Genomic DNA, 18228 nt, shown 5'->3' with positions numbered 1-18228 from the left:
GCCATTATTTGATAATTGTAGTTGTGTATGGGATAACTGTACAGTTAGCCAGGCATCAATGCTTGAAAAATTGCAGCTTGATGCACTAAGATGTGGGGCTACAAGGGGAACAAGTCATAATAAATTATATTCAGAAACTGATCTTTTACCTCTAGCAGAAAGAAGGCGCATTGAGAAACTGACCCTATTCCATAAAATGATACATAACAAAACACCAGATTACTTAAATAGAACTCAGACTTATACAGTCACCAAGTGAATTTAAAAACAAGATTACACCATATTGTAATACTTCATTCGGATTTGATATCAACATTGGAAACAGGTTCTGTCAAATAATCCACTGTAGACTCCGATTAGAATGCAGCGATTTAAATGCCCATAAAGTAAGTAGATTTATATCCGATAACCCATCATGTATTTGTGGTGCCGCCTTCGAGGTCACCCTTCATTATCTTTTTATATGTCCCAATTATGATGCCATAAGAAACGATTTATTTTATTTCAAACATGGATATAACATAAATGACGCTCTGTATGGTAACTTAGAATTACCTACATCTATAAATCATGATATTATCAATTCTGTACATACCTTTATTACCAGTTCAAAAAGATTTAATCTGTCTTAAGTTTTCATCTGTCCCTTTGCAGAACTAAAAGTATTTGTGGCTGTGGATGTTCATATTCATGTATATTGTATGCTTATTGTTATTTATGATACCATGTATTTTTGAAATATTGTTATGAAATGTAAGTCGCATAAATGTTGTTTTGTCTGGAGAGGCATTAATATAAGCGTTTTGCTTGTTTGCCGATCCAGTTTCTGAACAATGTATCAGAAATAAATATGTTTAAACCATGTGCCATTATCTAATTAGAACAAGTGCGGCTCTCAAGAATAAATGTTGGACATAACTTTCGCAATGCAAGAATTTCATTTTTCCTCCCAGAAACGCCAACAGCGCCTAAAGAATCTAGCTACTATTAACTGGACAGAGAAAAGAACACAGAAGGTGGCTGCAGTCCTACCCCCAGAATTGACATCGCCAGTGGTGTCTGGCGCTCCAGAGGCAAACATGAAGAACTTGCGACACCATCCAACAATATGCTTTCCAACCACCTAAAGGTGTTCCACCCTGGTCATTGAGAATATGATTCATGTTAGTTAGGGATAGGATGGAATGTCTAAATGTACATTCAATTATCTCCTGTATTCACCCTGTTTAGGAAAAAACAACTAAATTTGTTGTTTCTAAGACTAAGATTAAAATGAAATTAATGTCCCTCATATTAAAAAAATGCCAACCCCTCCATAATATTTATTCTCTCTCTCTCTCATTCTCTCACTCTGTCTCTCTCTCTCTCAAATGACATATATATTGTCTATGCCGGATGGCGCAGTGTGTTATTGATTTCAGAAACCTTCTCTCCAGGTAGGAACCCCAGATGTACACCTGGTCGTCTAGGTAACACACATGGTAAGCAGCTGGACAGTTCAATAACAGATGGGACCTAATAGAAAATATTTTTTCTTTCAAAATTCAATCTCTCTCTCTCTATCTCTCGCTCTCTCTCTCGCTCTCGCTCTCGCTCTCGCCTCGCTCTCTCTCTCTCTCTCTCTCTCTCTCTCTCTCTCTCTCTCTCTCTCTCTCTCTCTCTCCTCTCTCTCTCTCTCTCTCTCTCTCTCGCTCTCTCTCGCTCTCCTTCTCTCTCTCTCTCTGACACACAAGTGGTTTGTGTGTGTTTTTAGTGTGCATTCCTCTCTGAATAAGGAGAATCAACTGATGGGATTTTGTGATTTGTGACAATGTTTAATTGTAACATTGAAACATAGACATGATATGTTTATGATGAATAAAGAGAAATTAACTGATTTACTGATTTTGTATTTATTTATTTCTATGTCCAAGTGGTGTTGAGGTGACTGTAGTTGAAATGAGTTTATTTTATATTTGAATGTATTATGAATATAATATATGACATAATACATTCAAATATATAATACACTCATTTCAACTACAGTTAATATAGTTGAATAACCATAATTTAATATGGTAATCACTGAAAACTAATAATTGAAGACAATGAAGCCATACAGATTCTGATTTACTGAAACTTATGGAACATGGTTAATGTGATTAATAGAAACGAAAATCAAAGGGAAACATAATTGAACTATGTAAATAAATGAAACCATCTGAAAGTAGAGGATAAGTGAAACCCAATGGAACGTCATAGGAATCTGCGTAACGGAAACGCACTGGAACCAGAATAGTAGTGGTTATAAACGTGTTTATGTTATGAGTATAGTCAACCATACAACTGTTTGTGTAATGATTACATAAATATTTAATCAAATATCAACTGTCGAGTGTATGACGGTCACATTATAAATTATTACTTTTGTTACTATTTACATATTGATACAAATAATAACAAATATTAATATAATAAAATATATATTAGTTTGCATGTTCCCTTTTTACCTATGGCCCTTTTGACTTGCAATTACTACTGTCTTTATATCCTTTATATCTTTTCTAAAAAAAATGTTTGTTGGCAAGATATGGTGTAAAAGTCTGTATTGGAACCATTGTAATCTAGTATCTTTCGTACATCTAAAGGGAGTAGTATTGTAAAGTGGCCAATCATGAGATATAATGTCGTAATATAAAATGTTTAGTTCCCATTTCGATCCATGTTGATTTTTTTAACATAGACCTGAAATTAGAGTTTTGTACAAGTATTGCGTCCCTTTTACATTCTTACAGAGATGTTGCATATATATCTTGGCTAAAGTTTATCATAGATATTCTAGATAACTGTGGGTAAACACCGCCGTCTTCAATTACCATGTAATCTCATTCGCAACTACCAAATTTGCAGACATATGACTTGCTGTGAAATAGCCAAGGTAACAGATGTTTGCGAAAACGCGAACAAAATCTGTCTCACCACAGGTATCGGTGACAAACTAATCAAACGAATAAAATCGAAAACCAAAAGGGAAACCATGGTACACTGAAAATAGGCCAAATCACCCGCTACTTTTGTGGTCGTTGCAAACTATATTTGATTTACACTTCTTAAATAGCTTTTACATGTACCATCAAATCTCTTATAAATTTAAGTTTTTCCTTAAGTTTACCAAACAAAACGTAAAGAATCTTCAGTTTCCATATTCTTTCAATTAGGTTTCCGTTTTCCTGAAATTAATTTTATTTCATGTGACAACATCTTTTATTTGAATTCTGATGTACAGAAACACTGACATCACGAAACTGAAACCTATATAATACATAGGCAGTTTAACGTAGGTTAATGTAGGTTTCTGGATATATGCATGTGGAGTCAAATTTATTTTTCTACGATCATTTCATTCAAGTTCTCACTAATAGAAACCATCAATGATGGTTTCCAGTTACTTTATGCAATGGAAACTAACAATGGTACTTTACTGTCAGTTTCCATTTCTGGAAACTAACCTTGTTTGTTTCCGACAGTTTTCAGTCGCTGAAACTAACCGTGTTAGTTTCAGCAACAGGAAACTGCCGGAAACAAACAATCATAGTTTCCGTGAGCGGAAACCTACATGATTCTGGTGTTACCCAGTTTCATGTAGGTTTCCGGAAATCTGGAAACCTTGTTATTTTTGCTGTGCAAACGGGCTCTGTGAGGACTTAAACATTACTACTCCTGTGGTGAGGCACACTTTGCTTGCGTTTTCACAAACATATGTTACCAAGTCATATGTCAGCAAAACTTTAGTAGTTGCCAATGAAATTGCATATGGTCATTGAAGACATTATTTCGCACTGCCTAACACAACATAAATCAAATCTTGTATCACGGATACACTGCAAAAAGACATTACGTGGAATTATAACATATTTAAGTTTGTTCTGTATAAATTCAACACAACTTTTTCTAAGGAGTGGCAGATTGATTATTGTTTAACGGCGCATCAGCAGTCGTGCAGCTATTGCGGGTTGTTGTTCCGCAGAAATAATGGTTTCCACATTTAATGAGTAAAATTAAGACGGGTATCCTACAAATTGCTCTTGTTATTGGTGAAATGTCAAACACCTACATCCTATTCACTTCATTTAACCATGGTTAAAATAGTATTATGTTTGCGATGTAAGCTAATTAACAAGTATTTACGATATTTAATAACTGTTTGATTATATTGAATGCGGAAAGGGTACGATAATGCGTTACTATAACACATGTGTGAGCATACGTGTGCTTTCACTGTACATTGTGTGTACGATGTGCTTGTGTAAGCTTAAATGGCATTCCTTTACCCAGTTATCCACGGGGTAGGGGAGTGAATGAATGAGTTAAAATTTATCGTCACATCGGCAATATGTCAGCCATATCGTGACGAGAACAATTAATTTGTTACATAGTAATTAATGGTAGCCTGTAAAAACCTGTCTACGAAGGACAGTAAAATAACTAGATTATCACAGATGTGAATTTAAGACTAGTAATTAAATCAAAAACAGTTGAACTATAGATGACAATAAAAACAGGCTATAGATTGCCAACAACTGAAGGTAGATCACCATACTAGGGACCATGGGGACTAACAGTACATTTGCTTCCTGCATGGACCTTAGCTGGATTTACACCATCCCTTCAGCTATTAGCAATGATAGATAATCTAGCCACAAATTAAACTAACATATATTCTACGATTAAAATGGTAGTAGGTTTAAATTTACTTTGAATGTTTTGGGACTTACGTACCCTCTCAGGAGGACAATAATGAAACAGTTGAACTATAGATGACAATACAAGGTAAAAACAGGCTATAGATTGCCAACAACTGAAGGTAGATCACCATACTAGGGACCATGGGGACTTACAGTACATTTGCTTCCTGCATGGACCCTAGCTGGATTTACACCATCCCTTCAGCTATTAGCAATGTTAGATAATCTAGCCACAAATTAAACTAACATATATTCTACGATTAAAATGGTAGTAGGTTTAAATTTACTTTGAATGTTTTGGGACTTACGTACCCTCTCAGGAGGACAATAATGAAACAGTACTTTCACCCCCTTCGGGGGTACAGCTACTGACAATCTAAGTTACTAATCTAAACTACTAATCATAAAAATACATCTATCTACAGAACATATTAATAAAAATTCATTAATAAAATCAATTTCTTTTAAAAAAACCAAGAATTAAATGAAAATGAACAGTATTAAAAAGATCCTTAACAGTGTTTACATTGAAATATTTATCCGTTATGATGGAGAATTCAACACGGGGTACTGGAAATAGAGAAAGGAGAGGAGGTGTCTGCACAAGGTGTGAATGCAGACCCCGGGATAAGGGGCGTATTTGCTTAAAATAGAAAACTTAAAATAGAATTCATAGGATATATACCGTTTTAAAAGGGATCAAACATTAATTTAACTTTACCAAAGCTTCTATGCTGCTTTATATTTCTTTTTCTAATTACAATTAATAATCATCTTAATACTCACATTGCTCAGGATATATAGTTTTGAAAGAGATCAAACATTAATTGTATTGTTATACTGAACACAAATAGATAATTTGCTATTTAGAGTGCAATTTACACATGACAAATGAACTAAAACTGTTAAAGTGCTTATTACTCTTTAAATGTGCTATATTACATGCTGTTTTTTTGTGCAGTTCAAAACAGTAATACATACTTATTTCATATAATGTTGCATTATTATGGTGGGAAAACATTATTATTGTGGGAAACATTCCTCCCCTATAAAAATTGTGGTGGGTAAAGTTGATATGGGCAAAGCTCCATACACCTTCGAATCCCGCAACTATCCCCACCGCATGATAGTATTAAGCATTGTGGATAATCTCTGAGGCAGGTATTTGATGTAAGGCCGGGTGGGACAACTTAGGAATGGCCAGCAAGTCCCAACTTGACACACAGAAGGAAGCGAGCTACAAAGACATATTTTATATCATTGTAACGATCTCAAGGAGATGAACCCAAACAGTTCAGGTGCAAGTGTGTTCACAAGTTCATAAGCTCACAAATTGGCCTTGAAAATTCATTTCAGAAAATTCTGGCGGAAATGTTTTCCTCCAAAAAAATTTCTAGCAGAATTTTTTATTTTACTATCAGAATTATCTTGATGCAATAAAAGAATAAAATTAGGCTTCACCTTTGAATGATTTAACATGGATTTTATTTAAATGATGGTTATCTCCTGAAAACAACAAGTTAGGGGGGGGGGGGGTAGTTCCCAGAAGTAGATCGCTGCACAAATCTTACAAGAACACCTCACAATTTCATTATGGACACTCAAAAGTCCAGAAACTCTCCGCACTGTGGCCACTTTCTAACAAGGTATTTGACAAAATTAAACATACAGTTGTCATGAATATATCCAAAGCATGAAAAAATGAAAAATATTTATTTTTCGAAAGCTCAAAATTTAAAGTCGCTCGCCTATGTTTCAAGTTTTTGAGGTTATAAATGAATGAATATATGTTTATAAGTATCATGACACAAAACGTCAAATCATTTGAACTTAATTTCACTAATTTAGAGTGTTATTAAAGATTATTTACTTTTGCTCAAAATTCACGTTATGCAATGTTTTGGAGGGTTGTAAAGGAATGAAAATACGTTTATAAGTACCATGACCAAAAAATCATTTGGACTTATATCAAGTAATTTAGAGCTTTATCAAAGTAATCTCGCCCTTGGGCATAAAAACATTTGACCCATGAGCGAGAATATTTTCTTTTGCTCAAAATACACGTTTTTTCAATGTTTTTGAGGTCTGAAATGTATCATAAATCATTTGACTTAATTCGGCTAATTAAGAGCTATGTAAAAATATCTCGTCCAAGGGCGATAATATTTATTTTTACTCAAAAGCCAGTCAGTCCACAATGGGCGAAACAATTTGACCGACTGGCAAGTTAAACTTAATTTCAAAATTCATTTGTTTTTGTTTGCAAAAAACATATATCTATGTAATAACTATCCTGATTCTTGACAAAATTCCCTCTACGTTTCATGAAAACATTCACCTGAAGAGTGATTCTCTCCGAGCTGAATATCAAGCAATAGCAACGAAAACATCTCTGCGTCATGTTGCCATGTTGCGCCATGTCATGCCATCATCACCGGAAGCAAGTAACCGGGAAATTTCAGTAATTTCAAAGGAAAGGGAGTAATCATTAAATATTTTGAAAATACAAAAGCCGTTGAATCTATTCAAAACAATGCGCTAGTATGACTACATCCCAGATTGACTACTGTAGAAATACACATCCTTATTATGTACCCTATGCCCTAATGGACTCGCCCAAAAAGTGACTTTATGACTTAATGAGTTATTGTTTAGTGCTTTGCTTATGGCATTAAACATATTAGAAGATAAATAGAGCTTCAGATGATTACTTGTTTTTTGCACCAGGCATAGTCATAATGGAACAGGTGTAATTAACTGGCTACGAAACAAATATCTCCCTGCATATTATTGTAAACATCCCACTGTTGATAAATACATTGCTCTTATACTATCACATACAAACCAATACTTGTTAAACTTGCTCTTTTTGTGAAATGGGGCAAGTTTATATGTATGTTTCATTGTTGTTTTTAATGTATATTTGTTTTACTCTATGTCATGTATATGACTCATGAGAATAAACTTGCTTTGACTTGATTTAATTAGACCGGGTCTGTACAACCCCAATATGTAAAATCAAGACAATATGTAAAAACTAACGAAGTATGTAAAAAATTAAAGCTAAATTTTAAAAAATGTCTTTAACGCAATGTGTAAACACCCAACGCAAAATGTAAACAAAAAATAATGCAATTTGTAAAAGATTAACGGAATCTGTAAAATACAGCTTTATTGTTGTACATTGTATATTGTTTTGTCGACTGAAATTCATTTTTTTAGAAACTTTACTTGATTGTTTTTTAAAATAACTAAGCTATTGCAATATTTCTGACAAAATTAACCTCATTTCTAACTTAATAGATATCTGATCGTTCGGGCCGTTTAACATCAAAGTAAAACCGATAATTGTGTAATGTACATGTATAGCGATATTTGATATCATAAGGTGGGTTCTATTCATTATGTCCTATTCAAGGAGGTTTTACCCTTGTATCCCCCAACGCACATGTAGCGCAAAGTTGGGGACATAAAATTACCCTCCGCATTGGGCACGGTAACCAAGGTTCAACTTGGAATTATGCAGATACATGTATAAGTTTTTTGTATTTTTTTCTTTCTCTTTTCATTGTTTGTGTTGAGAAACCAGTTTTGCTTTCAAATTTGTCCTATTTAGTGGTGAATTAATACCAAAACAGTTTCTTTTATGGAATTAATGTATTAGTTACTTTTCCTGGTAGTGTGTTTTTTAATCTCACCTCAAAATACACAAATGAAATGCAACAAATCCTGATAAAAGGTTTGAGCCATCTCATAGGAATTACGGGAGACTTGGGAATTGTTTTTCAGAAACACTTTTAATGAATTTTAGAGAAAATATCATATTTATGATGATGTATTTACAAATATTATATTACTCCAAAAAAAGAAAATTACTGTTTAAGTATAAATGTGTCGCTGGACACAAATATCTTTGATTTAGAAATGGTAAATCCATCTTGCATTTTTATGTATAATGGACATGCAAGATATATCGCAGTGATGCGGGTATTTCCATTCCAATCATATCTGATTACCTTCAATCAAGTCACAGGTAATATTGCTGTCAATGAAATCGAGAGAGAGAGAGAGAGTCATTTAATAAATGTACACATTTGAATAGCTTCTTTCATATTCTCAGTTGCTTTACTTGAAGTTATGGCGGTTCAAGACGCCCGCATCTAGGAACTATTCTAGTGTTCCCTTAAACCGCCCATCGTTGTTTCATGTACATAGTCAAATCAGAACTATTGGCGCTCTCTCCTAGGTCAGTTGCTAGGTCCGAAGTCCAATGGTCAGAGCTACCATCTCGATGCCAAGTACCAATTGCAATTTATTCCAACCCCCATACACAATGAATTAAAATTGGAGACATTACTACAACATGCATGTTATTTCAAACCAAATTAAGAAGGATCAATAAGTGGTTTTCTAAACCCAATTCGGTAATCACAGATTATCAACAACGGAATGGACAGTTTGAAGGAAAGGTCAAACCTTCTTGTATAAGACATAATGAATATAACCCAAAATACCATTTATGAAAACAAGTTTGAAGAATAAACCTTTTCCTTTAAAACTTTCGAAAATAGACTATAAGATCCATTAAAATATTTCTATAAACAAGTAAATTATATGTTTATCGACTATACTTATATGTATACTGAACGAGGTAAAATTTTGTAAAAAAAAATGTAATATGCAGTTTATTTTTTAAGAAACATTGCGATATCTTAGTTTTTGTAAATAAAGTCAATTTTTGCCAAATTTGTGAAAAAAAAGGATTCGATTGCCACCCCTAATATTCAAACCTAAAACTGGATTTTAAAGACATCTTTTACATATTGCGTTAATATTTTACATATTGCGTTATTTTTTACGTTTTGCGTTGTTTTTACATATTGCGTTAGTTTTTACATATTGTCTTGATTTTACATATTGGAGTTGTACAGGGCCAAGTCAGGCTGAACACAGAGCTTTACTTACAGCAACATGCGCACTTATAATACTACGCTTTGAGACTCTGTAGGGGGGTATTTAGGTATTCTATTAATACTAACAAGACAGATCTCTGAAGTTGAAGTTATTTTTTGAAAGCCCTGGCCAAGAGTGACCGAACACTTGTGAAATAAAGACTAGGCTGGGAATGTGGAAAGAGAACTTTACTTTAAGCAAAGAAATCGCTTTGAGACTCTTTAAAGTGATGTTTAGGTATAACACAACTTAGGCTAGATATGTGATTTTTACGTTTACGCAATGTCATGTTTAATATCACTCTAAATTAGCCGAATTAAGTCAAAGTTAGTAGAAGTTTGTGTCATGATACTTATAAACATACTTTGATTTATTTACAACCTCCAAAACATGAATTCTGAGCGAAACTAAATATTCTCGCCCATAGGCCACTGTTCGAGCGAATATAAATATGGAGTTTTCGGAAACATTTTTATAAACATACATTCATTCATTTATAACCTCAAAAACATGAAACATGGACAAGCGAGTTTACATTTTGAATTTTCGAAAAGGAAATATTTTTCCTTTTTTCATCCTTATCACATATTCATGACAACTGCATGTTTAATTTTGTCAAATCCCTTGTCAGAAAGTGGCCACAGTGCGGAGAGTTTCTGGACTTTTGGGTGTCCAGAATTAGATTGTGACGTGTTCATTAGATAACGACAAAGGGCATTTAGCAACATACATCACCAACACTATACGACCTCTGTTGTTCTTTCCCAGCTAAGAAACACCTTTTCACGTCAAGTGATCACGTCCAACAAGCCGTCGATTCACGTCACGTTCATTTTTTGTTACTAACGGAAAAAGTAACTGTCATAACATAAAATTGCATAAATAAAAGTTATTTTGAAAAGTTAAAATAACCCTAAATAAACATGTAGCAAAGAATTTTGCATGAAATTTGATGTCATGTATCGCGTGCATTTTATGCACACTGAACTTACTCACTTTTTGCATGCTTTTCGAAACCTGAAGTTAACACACCTGATATATAAAATTGAAGAACGATTGATTATTCTCTAGCCCCTGAATGTCGTGGACAACACGTTAATTTCAACCTAAACTGCGGGTACGTCATGCGTCAGAAAATCAGCGTCTCCGCGCCGTGGGTATGCAGGAGACTGAAATGGCCCTAATGAAGTGGCCAGCCATTTTGGTGTCCATCGAAACACGATCTCGTCTCTGTGGCGACGTTTTCAACATAATTGGAACACGAGAGGTTTGCCTCTGACCGGCCGCCCACGCGCAAGACAACCACTTTCGGCTAACCCCTCAAAGGAATCGATTCTAGACTGCCATGTTGACTGCTCGGACCATTGCTGCCTTACGTCCAATCAGTTCCAGAACTGTACGGAACCGACTGAGGGGAAGGTTTTGCTCCAACGTCACTGACAGGCACGTCTTGCCTGGTGCGGACAGCATCTACGGTACAGGAGAAAAGATTGGGATGGTGTTATATTCACCGAGGAGTCGAGACTGGGCATAGACGGCGAGGTGAACGGTGTGCTGACGTGTGCGTTATTCAAAACGTCGACAGTTTGGTGGCGAAGCGTTATGGTATTGGGGAGGCATCACATCTCATGCTTGGACACAACTTGTCATTGTCAATGGCAGTCTGGCAGATCTGTGATACATGGATGAAAGTATTTGCTCCTCATGTGCAGCTGTTCTTTCAAGAACAGAGAAGTAATTTCACGCTTCAGCAAGATAATACCCGTCCGCATATCGCTCGTGCTGTGACAGATTTCCTGAGACAACAGAACGTTACGGTACTTCCCTGGCCAGCTGTTTCTTTGGACCTGTCCCTTAACGAGCACGCTTGGGATGGAATGAAGAGGTGTTTACGTCAAACCCAGAATGAACCATTTGCATTAACTGAAATGGGACAAGAATTGGTTCAGACGTGGAACAACATTCCTCAAGCTTTCTTCAACCCTTTAGTGTCGTCTAAGCGTTGTCACTGTCAAGCCTGCATCAACGCCAGTGGTAGACACACACACGATAGTGAATTTGTGAACTGACTTTGACACCACATCCCTTCAAGGGTGTGTCACGATGCCTCGTGTCAAATCATACAGATTTCGATCTTATCCTGTCAACAGTAAAACAATGATTAGAAAACACCACAAATTATGCCATTATCCTTTTGATTAAAAAATGGCATAATATCAAATAATGCACAGTTACTTTATTTCAGTAGTATATTTTGATGTCAGTATGAATAGAATGTATATCGTACAAACGTATATCAACGTAGGGATGCAGACAATGTTTTAAGGAACAGCATGACAGCTTGCCCTGTATCAATTTTCATGTTGTAGGTTGACTTTATTACACAAGGTTAATCTTAGAATCAGGATTATAGGAAAGACATAAACTTTGATCTGCCCAATGTTCTGTGTAATACTGTATTGCTTTCACGGGCTTAAGACCAGTCAATATTCATTATAGCTTTACCCGTGACAATCAGGGTTAGAATTGGTCTTCAGTATCCCATGCTTGTCGTAAGAGGCGACAAACGGGATCGGGTGGTCAGGTTCGCTGACTTGGTTGACACATGCCATCGTATCCCAATGCTCATGCTGTTGATCACTGGATTGTCTGGTCCAGACTCGATTATTCACATACCGCCGCAACCATACAGCTGGAATATTGCTGAATACGGTGTTAAAAAACACCAACAAACTAAGTGAACCAAATCATTATAGCTATAGTGCTCTTTCTTGATGTCATATGTGTGTCGTCAAATTTCTTTGTTCCTGTTTTTATGCCATGTCCACTGTTGACTTAAGCTTCCATCACATGCCTGCCGGACAAGGACGTGCCCTTCTATTGCAATACAGTCCCCAAATTCTGTGTGGATGGACCGTCCGTCATATTTCCAGGCCTGATGGCCACCTTCCCCGTGACATCGAGCCAGTTGGACCTCCTTCGAATATCCAGAATCCATGCAGTGGATGCTGTGCCGTATCTCTCCCAGCTCACTCATGTCCCAGACCTGGCCTTCTCCGTTGTCATGACAAGGCAGCATCTCCAGCGCCACATCATAAGAATAGTCTCTGGCATCCACACACATTGACGGTTGTAAGGCGGAACGTATGTCGCCGTTGTACACTCCATCGCCCACGATGTACAGTTCTGGATGGACGTTGTTCAAGTACCATCGAAATGACTTGCAATCCAAATCCTCCCGAAGTCTCTTTCTTTCAGAAACGTCTCCTATATCAACCAACTGACCGTCGGAGTTCATGGTGAATTTCCTATAATCGTCCAGCCATACATTACCAACTCGCCCTGTGTTACGGTGATAAGAGTAGTAACTCTTCACATTCCCATAATGATAATTTGAATGAGTACGAAACACATGCCCGACATGGGAACAAGGTATCAGTTCAATACGACCTCCACACATCCATACTTTCAAGCTCAGCTCTGTGTTCTCCCCACCCCATATCAAAAGTTCCGGGTCGTACTTTCCAAGTCTTTCAAACCACGATTTGCTTATCGTAAACATCCCACCCGCCATTGCAGGTGTGTGAATTGGATCAATCAGTGACTTAACTCGCTGTTTTTCTCTCTTAGGAACGTATGCCCAGTCCATACGATAACAACGGGAAAGTCAGTATGGTTACGTGTATAGGATTTGAGTTTTCAATTCCGAAATTTTCACTGTTTATTGTCTCTGTGACCGGAACAGCCACTATCTTGGGATCGGTGGCAACCCTTGCCAGAAGAGGTTCCAGCCATCTCTGGAAACATTCACAATGACTATCTAGAAACGTCACAGTAGACGAAGCCGCAGCATCAAATCCAATTACCCTTGCCTTCATGAGCCCGATTCTAGTTTTGCTCCTTATAAGTCTGACTTTAGGAAAGCCAGCCAAGTATTCCTCCAGGGGGCTTTTGAGGTGTTCCCTCTCTGAAGCATCATCGACGAGGAGCACCTCCTTCAATAGACTTGGAGGTGTGTTGTCAAGGACGCTGTGAACAGTCCTGAGCAACGTTGACCACGTCTCGTTCATGAATATGATAACAACGCTTGTCTGAGGTAGTGCTGGAATATTATACATTTTATTTTGGCACTCGTCGGGTTTAGGAAAAGGCGTTCGTCTCCGGAGAGGAATGAGATTACTCACGTATTCCCGGAAGCCATTCTCTTTTTCGCTCAAGTCATATTTCAGTCTTTCCTCTGCGGGTAACTTCTGTTTGTCTATGAGAACAGGTTGTCCCTTGTCCCCTGGACGAGTCAAGTTGAACAGGGTTTTCACGAGTGTCACGTCGGGCATGTCAGGTACAGATAACAACCTTGACGACACTGCATCTCCACGAAGGTTAGCCATGGTGTCATGTTTTCTAAAAACACTTGATGTTTGTCCACGGTAATTAAAAAACAGCATCAATGATATGACAGAAAGGAACACGCTCCATGCTAGTTTCCTCCTTCTTGTCCTCAGCTTCAGATACAACATATCTCTCTCAAATAAAGCCAGCCAAATGGCGTTGTGCTTGTATTTATGACACGTATTTGGAACCATAAAAGAGTGCACGTGTCACGCATCTTATTGCTCCGTAATAACTAAGCAATGAAAGCAATAAAATCATCAAATCTATACGCGCCTGTTATTGATGGATAAGAAACCACGAAAGATGATCATTATGTTTTATTGATCTTGTACAATATGTCGGTTTATGGGTTTAGGCACCATGACGTACAACAAAGGCCCCACGTGGCACTGAGGCGGAAAGATATCTCACAGTACCTTTGTGCTGTAACAAGTAGTCTGTCCCGCAAACATATGATAAGTTATTTAATCACACACAGACACACACATACACACACACACATACACACACATATATATTCTATCATTTTATTCCTGTAGACATAATACATAATCTTTTTCTTACCATTACATTATCATATGTCCTACAGGACATAAATACATAAATAAATAAATAATCATTCTTTCACACTTTCATACCCATGCATTCCAGCCTACACCTAAAGGTAAACAAGTCCACATATAAAATAATAATAATATTAACTCGGTGCCCTTCTGACACTCTGGGTAATACAGAAGGCTGCAGTGTTTCTCCCGAAAGGTCTTGGTGGGTTCGACTGGGCAGCGTTTCCTGGGAGGTCAGGTTCGCTGTCTGGGCAGCGTGTAGAGGGGACAAGGGCCCTGAGCTGATGATGAGCCTTACCAGCCTGACTGTGCCAGAATCTCCCGTACCCTCGCTGCTGCATTTTCACATTTAATCTTTAAAACATTATAAAGGCATTTATGATGCGCTAAACTCCATTCACTTTGTGAATCTGAAATCACAATCTGATTATCACTACCCCGGATAACCCAAACTGCCTGTGAGGCGCTAGAAGTTTAATAGTCACATGACTTATCCCAGCGGGTACCCATTTTCTGCTGGGTGAACCGAGGCAACTTTGAACAAACTCACTTGCCTAAGGTGAGACCACATGTATCACATGTGCTTCGTTGTGGGGCAGTACTGAAGTTTTATAAACTCCCAGGAGTCAAGCTGCCGAACACGGAATCACAACCCAAGGAATCTCCGCGTTCAACGTTGCTTAACTTCAACTGATTTGTGACCTAAGCACTACGCACAGGACCACACATAACCACAATTTGCTTGAATATTAATTCGTTTTCAAGAGTGGGACAATATTTTATATAAGCCTACTTTTTGTAAAGTTCTGAATTCGAAAGCCGTGGTTTACGGCCTTTCGGCATGCAACTCTTCCTGGCTTTGACAACAGAGCGTTAATGGGGAGAGGATGGGAATGATAAAGGCACTATTCCTTAACGCTTAAAGCGTCCTCTTGTCACGCTGAAGACCCGTGTTCTATTCCCCACAAAGGGTACAATGTGTGGAGCCCATTTCTGGTGTCCCCCACCGTGGTATTGCTGGAATATAGCTAAAGCGGCGTAAAACATACTCACTCGCTCGCTTTTTACATAAGTTCCATATAGCTCTTTCACTATATGCGCCATTCATGACATCTATTACAGCTGACGATCGTGCTGCGAAGACTCTTTAGCCTGTCTGTAATTTGTTCTGCGATCTCCCACCCGAATTGCCATTTCCATGTGAAATGTATGCCCTGGAGTGATACAGAAGTACTTTTGCATACTCCTAAACCAGGTCAACCGTGAAGATGCGAGTTAGAACTGATCTTCAGTAACCCATGCTTGTCGTAAGAGGGCGACTAACGGGATCGGGTGGTCAGGCTCGCTGACTTGGTTGACACATGTCATCGTATCCCAATTGCGTAGATCGATGCTTATGCTGTTGATCTCTGGATTATCTGGCCCAGACTTGATTATTTACAGACCACCGATATGGCTGGAATATTGCTGAGAGCGGCGTAAAACCAAACTCACTCACTCATAATCCAGATCAGCTTGATGTGGAGGTCGAGCTGGCTAAGGCGCCAGGCTAGTGGCCCAGCGAGTTTGAGGTGACAGGATCGATCCCACCTGTGACCGGGTGTAAAACCTTGGAGTCAACATTGTGTGCAGACTCTTTAAATGTTGTCACAACCCCTAGTGTACAGTACACAACCCTGTGCTCTTAAATAAACCACGAATTCCTTGGTATATGACCAGATGGTGGCCACATGAACACGTGCAAACACCTAGTTGCGGGTACGGCAACGTGCAGTGAACTTGGACGAAGTACTGTGCCTATGTGTCCCAGTCCACCCACCTGTGAATGGGTACCACGTATGTATGTATGTATGTATGTATGTATGTATGTATGTATGTATGTATGTATGTATGTATGTATGTATGTATGTATGTATGTATGTATGTATGGATCATGTATGTATGTATGGATGTATGTATGTATGTATGTATGTATGTATGTATGTAAACGTATGTATGTATGGATGTTTACAAGTATGTAACGTATGTATGTATTTACGAGCAAATATGTATGTATGTATGATACCAGTATGTATGTATGTATGTTGGATGTATGTATTTCCTTCATCTGCAGTTATTCAAGAAACCCGGTTCTCACATGGTAATATTGCTGTTTTATTGCTAATATTGCTAAAAGCGACGTAAAACTACACTCACTCACTATTGTAAAATTGGCATTACAATGTTCTATAAAGCAGTGGAGGACGGTGATGTTCGATATATATTTAGACGCGAGTCAAATATCTGAAATCGTCAAGAACAATGAGTTTAATCCGGCAAGGTATGAAAATTCCTTGACGATTTAAGTCCATGTTAGGGGGCAGGTGCCTGACCCCAGTATCAGACATTACGGCGTAAGCTATAATCCGATATAGGCCTGGACGTTGGACTGTTGCTCCTGCATGGTAAACATTATTACCACTGACGTCATTGATATTACCACTGGTGTTTTGTTTCATATTGTCATTGTAATACTTCCGTCAGTAGCTTTGTACTGGCGAAATTATCTGATTGATATTGAAGACTTAGTGTGCTTTGAAAGCGGTCTTACTGGCGAAATGCTTCAGCTCGAAACCCGTGAAGATCCGGGTTAGAATTGATCTTCAGTAGCCCATGCTTGTCGTAAGAGGCGACTAACGGGATAGGGTGGTCGGGCTCGCTGACTTGGTTGACATCGTCATCGTATCAGAATTGCGTAGATCGGTGCCCATGCTGTTGATCACTGGATTGTCTGGTCCAGACTCGATTATTTACAGACCGCCGCCATATAGCTTGAATATTGCTGCCTGCGGCGTAAAACTAAACTCACTCACACTCACTCAACTTGAGAGTGAACATTTATGGATGAAATACTGAGTATACTCTTAATCCTTAATCAGGTAACAATACACTCCAAAACATAGTCTTGCTATTACAGACGTTGACATCCATTCAAATGCCATTTTACATGCCATTCAAAGACCTTTCCTTCAACTTGTGTCTGAAGGAACACGAAAACCTCTGGGACATATCCGTCGATGCTAAGGTAAAGGTACTTGCTTTGGAAATCATGCAATCAACTATATAGTAACTTCTGTTCTGTATGTCTACCCCTGTGTGTATATATCGATTTCATTACACGTGCGTGTGTGTACATATATGTATGGGGCTTGACTTACTAACGCTTAAGACTCGTGACGGTCCGTGTTAGAATTGGTCTTCAGTATCCCATGCTCGTCTCCCGGTGAAGATCCGGGTTAGAATTGGTCTTCAGTAACCCATGCTCATCTCCCCGTGAAGATCCGGGTTAGAAGTCGTCTTCAGTAACCCATGCTCGTCTCCCGGTGAATATCCGGGTTAGAATTGGTCTTCAGTAACCCATAATCGTCTCCCGGTGAAGATCCGGGTTAGAATTGGTCTTCAGTATCCCATGCTCATCTCCCCGTGAATATCCGGGTTAGAATTGGTCTTCAGTAACCCATGCTCGTCTCCCGGTGATGATCCGGTTTAGAATTGGTCTTCAGTAACCCATGCTCGTCTCCACCTGAAGATCCGGCTTAGAATTGGTCTTCAGTATC

General features: G+C 38.0%; 1 long non-coding RNA gene across 1 annotated transcript; it reads right to left on the bottom strand.

The window, feature by feature from the left end:
- Window positions 1–121: 121 nt before the first annotated feature.
- LOC124274014 lies at window positions 122–14952 on the bottom strand. Its single transcript, XR_006897811.1, has 3 exons — window positions 14940–14952; window positions 8355–8365; window positions 122–222 (listed from the first exon to the last, which is right to left on the bottom strand). It is a non-coding gene; the product is annotated as an uncharacterized LOC124274014 (long non-coding RNA).
- Window positions 14953–18228: the final 3276 nt, after the last annotated feature.

Source organism: Haliotis rubra, unplaced genomic scaffold (genome assembly GCF_003918875.1).
Source record: "Haliotis rubra isolate DU_JTF1 unplaced genomic scaffold, ASM391887v1 Scf187, whole genome shotgun sequence".
Lineage (NCBI taxonomy): Eukaryota > Metazoa > Mollusca > Gastropoda > Lepetellida > Haliotidae > Haliotis > Haliotis rubra.
Note: the sequence above shows the minus strand (reverse complement) of the source record. Positions and strands in the feature narration are given on the sequence as shown.